The sequence below is a fragment of the Triticum dicoccoides genome, chromosome 4B (assembly GCF_002162155.2).
Source record: "Triticum dicoccoides isolate Atlit2015 ecotype Zavitan chromosome 4B, WEW_v2.0, whole genome shotgun sequence".
NCBI classification, from domain to species: Eukaryota; Viridiplantae; Streptophyta; class Magnoliopsida; order Poales; family Poaceae; genus Triticum; species Triticum dicoccoides.
The window spans coordinates 469,227,733-469,233,671 of record NC_041387.1 but is presented as its reverse complement, the minus strand read 5'-3'; the positions used below and the strand labels follow the sequence as shown (position 1 = coordinate 469,233,671).

The following is a 5,939-nucleotide window of genomic DNA, read 5'->3' as shown; positions in this document are numbered from 1 at the left end:
AACGAGGAATGAATTAATGCGGCGGAGCCATGGCATGATGAGCTCACGTCGGCCGTTCTTGCCTGGACCGGCACTAGTTCCTCGATCGATTCATCCCATTGATCCTAGCTGCTGCTACTCTACTGGAGAGCCCCCGCGCGCGCGTAGTCGACCGGCCGATCGATCACGTTGCATGACGCACGTCGCCCGAGGTCACGAGCTGGCGCAGCGCAGATGGATGGCTTTTGGCTGCGATCTCTGATGCCTTCCTCCGGCCGCTCCCCCCACTGCCGCACTGTGCCGACGTACTACGTATACGCCACCGGCCTGCGCCTGCGTGGACGGACGGGAAGGGGAGGGGAGGAATGCGGCATCAGGGGGTAGGAAGCCGCACCGCTTGTCGGGTTGCCTCGTTCCGCGCCGAGAATTACTAACCCCAGAAGCAGCAGCCAGCCCAGCGGGCGGCATCATCGTGTCGTCGACGCAGGGGCCTGGTGCCCATCATGGCGCCGGCCGGCCCGGGGATCTCATTCCGTCTACTCATCCTCCGGTCCGGTCCAGTCCAGTCCAGTCCTCCTGGCTATGGCCTCCTCTCTTTAATCATGGGCTAAGATTTGAACTCGATAACCATAGTTGCTAGCTGCCCAGACGAGATGAGTGGTGCATTAGCCTGCCGCTGTTGGCGCGTGGATTCTCTGTTCGCTTCAATCCTGCGCCCACGCGGCCCTGGTCTGACCACAGTAGTACTAACAAGATTGATTACTGCAGTAGCTAGTGTGTACAAGTGCTAATCGCTGCGGCACCAGAGAGAGGGGGAGGGGGAGGGGGAGGAGTGTATTCCAAGACACACACACAATGATTGTGTCTCTCGGGGAGGCGGGCGGGAGGAGGCGTGGATTGGTAAAGTGAAGGGGGTGCTGCAGAACATGGGCCTTGACCGACCCATACACATACGCATGGCACATACGTACAAAGGTATACTACGACTACTCTCCTATGTCGTCCCGCTCTCGTTCCATGCAATCTTTTGCTCTCCTCTTTCCCTGCTATCTTTTTGCCTGGTGTCGATCAGCTCCATTTCCACACCCCACGCCCCCTTTCTCCTCCTGTCTCCATTACTCCGGCCTAGTTATTATGTTACCCTACTAGCCTTTGCCCCCACAAGGCCATCGAAAGGCGTAGCAGCCAAGTTACACTACCAGGTCAGGTCAGGTCAGGTCTAGAGACCACGGCCAGCCGGCCCGGCCGGAGCCTTTTCTCTTCCTCTCTCTTCCTTTCTCTTCCTCTGTGTGTGTGTGTGTGTGTGTGTGTGTGTGTGTGTGTGTGTGTGTGTGTGTGTGAGAAGGAGAGAGGAATCAGGGGGAGGAGGAGGTGGCCATAATTCTTGCGAGCTTGGGCAAGATCATAAGGGAAAGACAAAAAGGCCGAAAGGCAAATCATGCTGCCACATGCCACACCCTATACAAAAGCTAGCCCTAGACACACCAGCAGAAGCATCCATCTCACTCGATCGCCCACGCAAACTTACACCACACCACCATAGCTACACTAGAACCAGAACCAGAACTTAGAACTAGATCGATCCCGCACAAACGGCTTCGATCGTGCTGCGAGCTCCTCCGGATCGATCGGTCGGTCGATGGGTGCTCACGGAGATCGCCGCCGCCACCGCCGCGAAGAGGTAGGGGTGCTATTGGACGAAGAGGAGGAGGAACTCGAGCACCACGCCAGGGCTTGCGGTGGCGCCACGAGTGGGCTGGTGGATCAAGAATTGGGTGGCTGCCAAGAAGGTGGAGGGGGCATGGTGTTTGAAGCTAGCAGTAGCGTGGGGAGCGTGAGTGCGACCATGGGCCCGCCCCCGATCATGTGCTGGCCGCCGCCGGCCCCGTCGCTGTCGCCGCAGGAGCCACTCCACGGCGCGATCCACCACCACCACAACATAGGCATCGGCGGCCAGGGCCCCTTCTTCCCGTTGCTGCCGCCGCTGCCCCCGCAGCCACCTCCGCCGCCGCCCTTCTTAGCCGACTTCTACGCCCGGCGCGCGCTCCAGTTCGCCTACGACCACTCGGGCGGCGCGTCGTCCTCGTCCGACCCGCTCGGCTTCGGCGCCGGGCTCTACATGGGGCACCACGGCTCCCCCGTCCACGGGATGATGATGGCCCCGCCCTTCGGCGCGTCGCCGTTCAGCGACTTCGGCCGGATGACCGCGCAGGAGATCATGGACGCCAAGGCGCTGGCCGCGTCCAAGAGCCACAGCGAGGCCGAGCGTCGCCGCCGCGAGCGCATCAACTCGCACCTGGCCCGCCTCCGCAGCCTCCTCCCCAACACAACCAAGGTACTGGCTCTGGCTGCATAATAGTGCACCCTGACATATAAATTCATGCATGCAATGCATATCTCCAACTCTAGCATGCATATCTGCAATTCTTTCTGCACAGTGCACTGCATATACCCAACCCAAAACATGTGTGTGCATGCGCGCGAACTCCAATACTCCATTGCTGGCTCCCCATTCCATTTCAGCATATTCTATGGTAGGAGTGAGCTACTAGGAGACAAGGCGAGGGAGGTGAGCCGCCTAGTTGACGCGGAAAAGAGAGACCAGGAAGGAAACAAAAAGCTTGCGACTCGAGAGTTACTGCTGGGCGATGGCCTCTCCGAGGAGAGACAAGCGTCGAGCTCGTGTCAGGTACACACACTCACAGAGCGCCGGCAGCAAAGATGAGAAAGCTGACTGTCTCGAGATCCTGCTGGTTACCGCCGCTACTCCCAAGAATTCTAGCCCCAGATCCTTCTGCATGCCTTTAGCTAGCTAGCTCTTCCAAACCATGCGAGTTATCCCACGCAACTGAGTTATCCATGCTAGTTAACCTTAAGCTAGTCGTGCTATAGTACTCTTTCATCTTTACCGGAGTAGTAGTAGTAGCAGCAGCATGGAGCGAGTCGGTTTTAGATTTGCACCTCAAAGTCTTTACGGTCAAAAGGCAGCAATGCATTGTTACTGATCTGTTGACTGTTCTTCTAGTGTTCGGTTCAAATGTATTTTTAGATTAGACAGCTTATAGTGACATATACTACTACGACTAGACCGTAATCCATGGATAACACACATCATCCACCGGCTAGTGCTGCACGTATGAGCCCCAGGAGCACTGCATCGGCTAGCTAAGAAGGATTTGACCACGGGCGTGATAACGGAACAAGTATAAATAATGTGGGCGCAGAGTGGTGATCGATGGTTTGGTGCCCCACTAAACCCCAAAAGGAAGAAACACAGATCGCTTGTGGAAGCGTGCATGCGAGCACCACCACCAGCAGGCAGGGCAGGCGAGCCATGCACTAGCCATTTTTTGTGTATTGATTACGCGCGCGCTGTTATGCTTGTGCTCCCCTCGCTCCTGGTAGGAGGAGAGTGGAGAGGGAGACGTCGAGTGAGTCCCACGCTCGTCGGCTCGGAGGCATGCATTCCACGGCACGGCACGGCACGAAGCCCTCCTTTTCCCCTGCATGCGTACGCCCCATCCATCATTCCCCCCAGCCTACCCCCTGCATGCAGCATGCATCATCCTCCTCCCATCATGCATGTTAGCGAGCTGATTTTTTAACTACTAATCAACTACTGGCAGCTCGCCCGCCGCCGCGCGCGCGTGCGTCCCCTTTCCTTGTGATTTACTCCATGCATGCATGCGTGCATGAATGTTTGGTGCGCAGACGGACAAGGCGTCGCTGCTGGCGGAGGTGATCCAGCACGTCAAGGAGCTCAAGCGGCAGACGTCGGAGATCAGGGAGGAGGCGTGCCCGCTCCCCACCGAGGCCGACGAGCTCACCGTCGATGCCTCCAGCGACGAGGACGGCCGCCTGCTCGTGCGCGCCTCGCTCTGCTGCGACGACCGCCCCGACCTCCTGCCGGACCTCATCCGCGCGCTCAAGGCGCTCCGCCTGCGCGCGCTCAAGGCCGAGATCACCACCCTCGGCGGCCGCGTCAAGAACGTGCTCGTCGTCACTGAGGACGACAGCATCGCGTGCGACGGGGACCAGCAGGACGAGGACGGGAACATGCAGGCGCCCATGTCGCCGCAGCACGCCGTCGCGTCCATCCAGGAGGCGCTCAGGGCGGTCATGGAGCGCACGTCGTCGTCGTCCGGCGCCGAGGACTCCGGGGGCTCGGCCAGCGGCGGGCTCAAGCGGCAGCGCACCACCAGCCTCTCGGCGATCCTAGAGAACAGGTCCATCTAGGCTAATTAACATCCACGTACGTACGTACGTGATGATCTATCTATCAGCTGATGTGCAAAACGGAACAAAACGAAACGAAACGGAAGGAAACAACAGTAAACCACAACGTACATGCACCACAGTATCCCATAGTTGATGACAGTAATACCGTTCAACTAGCTAGCTTAGCTACTAGTTTTGGGTCATAATATCTTCTCCAGAGTGTTACTGTTTTTCACCTCTTCTCGTCTAGGTTTCTCCCCATTGATTTATATACTAGTGTTTCTTTTGTTTGTGTGGTGTGTGTATCGATATCTCTCCATGGGATCGATCTCCGCGGTCAGTACAAGGCTTCTCTTTTCTATCCTTGCTGGAGTTTAACATTTTAAGACCCATATACATTCAACTTCTCAGGCTGCCAACGTTTTTAAGCTGCAGATACTGCTAGAATGCATGTTTATTACTCCCTCCGAACCTATGTCGCTCAAATAGATTCATCTAGATGTATTTCAATATTAGATACATCCGTTTGAGCGACAAATAATATAGATTGGAGGTAGTAACTGATTTGACATGTAAGTATGGACTCATTTTTTATTTTTATTTTTGCGGTTGAAGTATGGACTCATTATGTCTTAGCTCGTCTGTTCGAGACAGTATTGCACGGTTATATAATTTAATTGTCATACTCGTGTACTACTACATTAATGTATGTTCCAAAAGAGATACTACCTCCGTCCTGGTTTATAAGTCCTTTTTGTATTTTGTGTCAAATTTTGACTATAGATTTAACTAATAAAATATTGATGCATGTCACCAAAATTTATATCGTTGGATTCTTATTTGAACATAGTTTCCAATTATATTATTTTTTAGACATCCATTAACATTTTGTTAGTTAAATTTAAGATCGAACTTTGGCACATAATACAAAGGGGACTAAGAAATCAGGACAGAGGTAGTACTATGAATGTCCTGTTTGCACCTATATACGATCAATGTCTATACATGCACCGTATGCATCCAGTTCCCAAAAAATGATGTTTTGGACAGTGTCTCATGTCAAATATTTAAAACTCTGATCACCAGTATTGTTGTGTATACTTAGATTGAAACTTTAAATCATATGCATATATTCGTTGTGCATATATTGCAGTTAAAACTAGTCAGAATTACATTTTGAGGACAGTGTTAATGTCCAAAACGTCACCTTTTCATTAACAAGAGGGAGTATCATTTTCTTGCTGGATCATCAAGGAATGTAAATCCCTTCAGACCATTTCAAATCAGTAGTTTTCATCACCTAAAATGGTTTTAGACGAGTCCTACAAAGGTGGTTTAAGATGGATTGGCTTTTATGTGTCATCTAATGGCATCATTTTGTGTGTGTGGAATAACTGCATCATTTTTCAAAAGATATAGAACACAAAGTATTATTTTAAATCTCGATCTTACCAAGGAAAAGACTAAAAAAAGCCTGATCTGAAATTACAAAAGAAAAGCATTTAACAAAATCAAATTCAGTTAACTATTTTAATTTCTTCAATTTTATTTTTAGAAAATATATGTTTTTATATAATTTTCTCAACTCCTTGTCTCCGAATTGTCTCAAAATTAAATTAAATTTCGCTTCTATTTGGAATATTTCCATTTCAAGATTTGGGATTTGTAACTCTCTCTAAAATCTAATCATATCTATTGATATTCCTGAGATTTTTAGATGAGGTGGAGGTGATAGGGTATAT

The 5,939-nt window shown here is 51.6% G+C and overlaps 1 pseudogene; it reads left to right on the top strand.

The window, feature by feature from the left end:
• The first annotated feature begins 1,347 nt into the window (after positions 1-1,347).
• LOC119290930 lies at positions 1,348-4,806 on the top strand (annotated as a pseudogene).
• Positions 4,807-5,939: the final 1,133 nt, after the last annotated feature.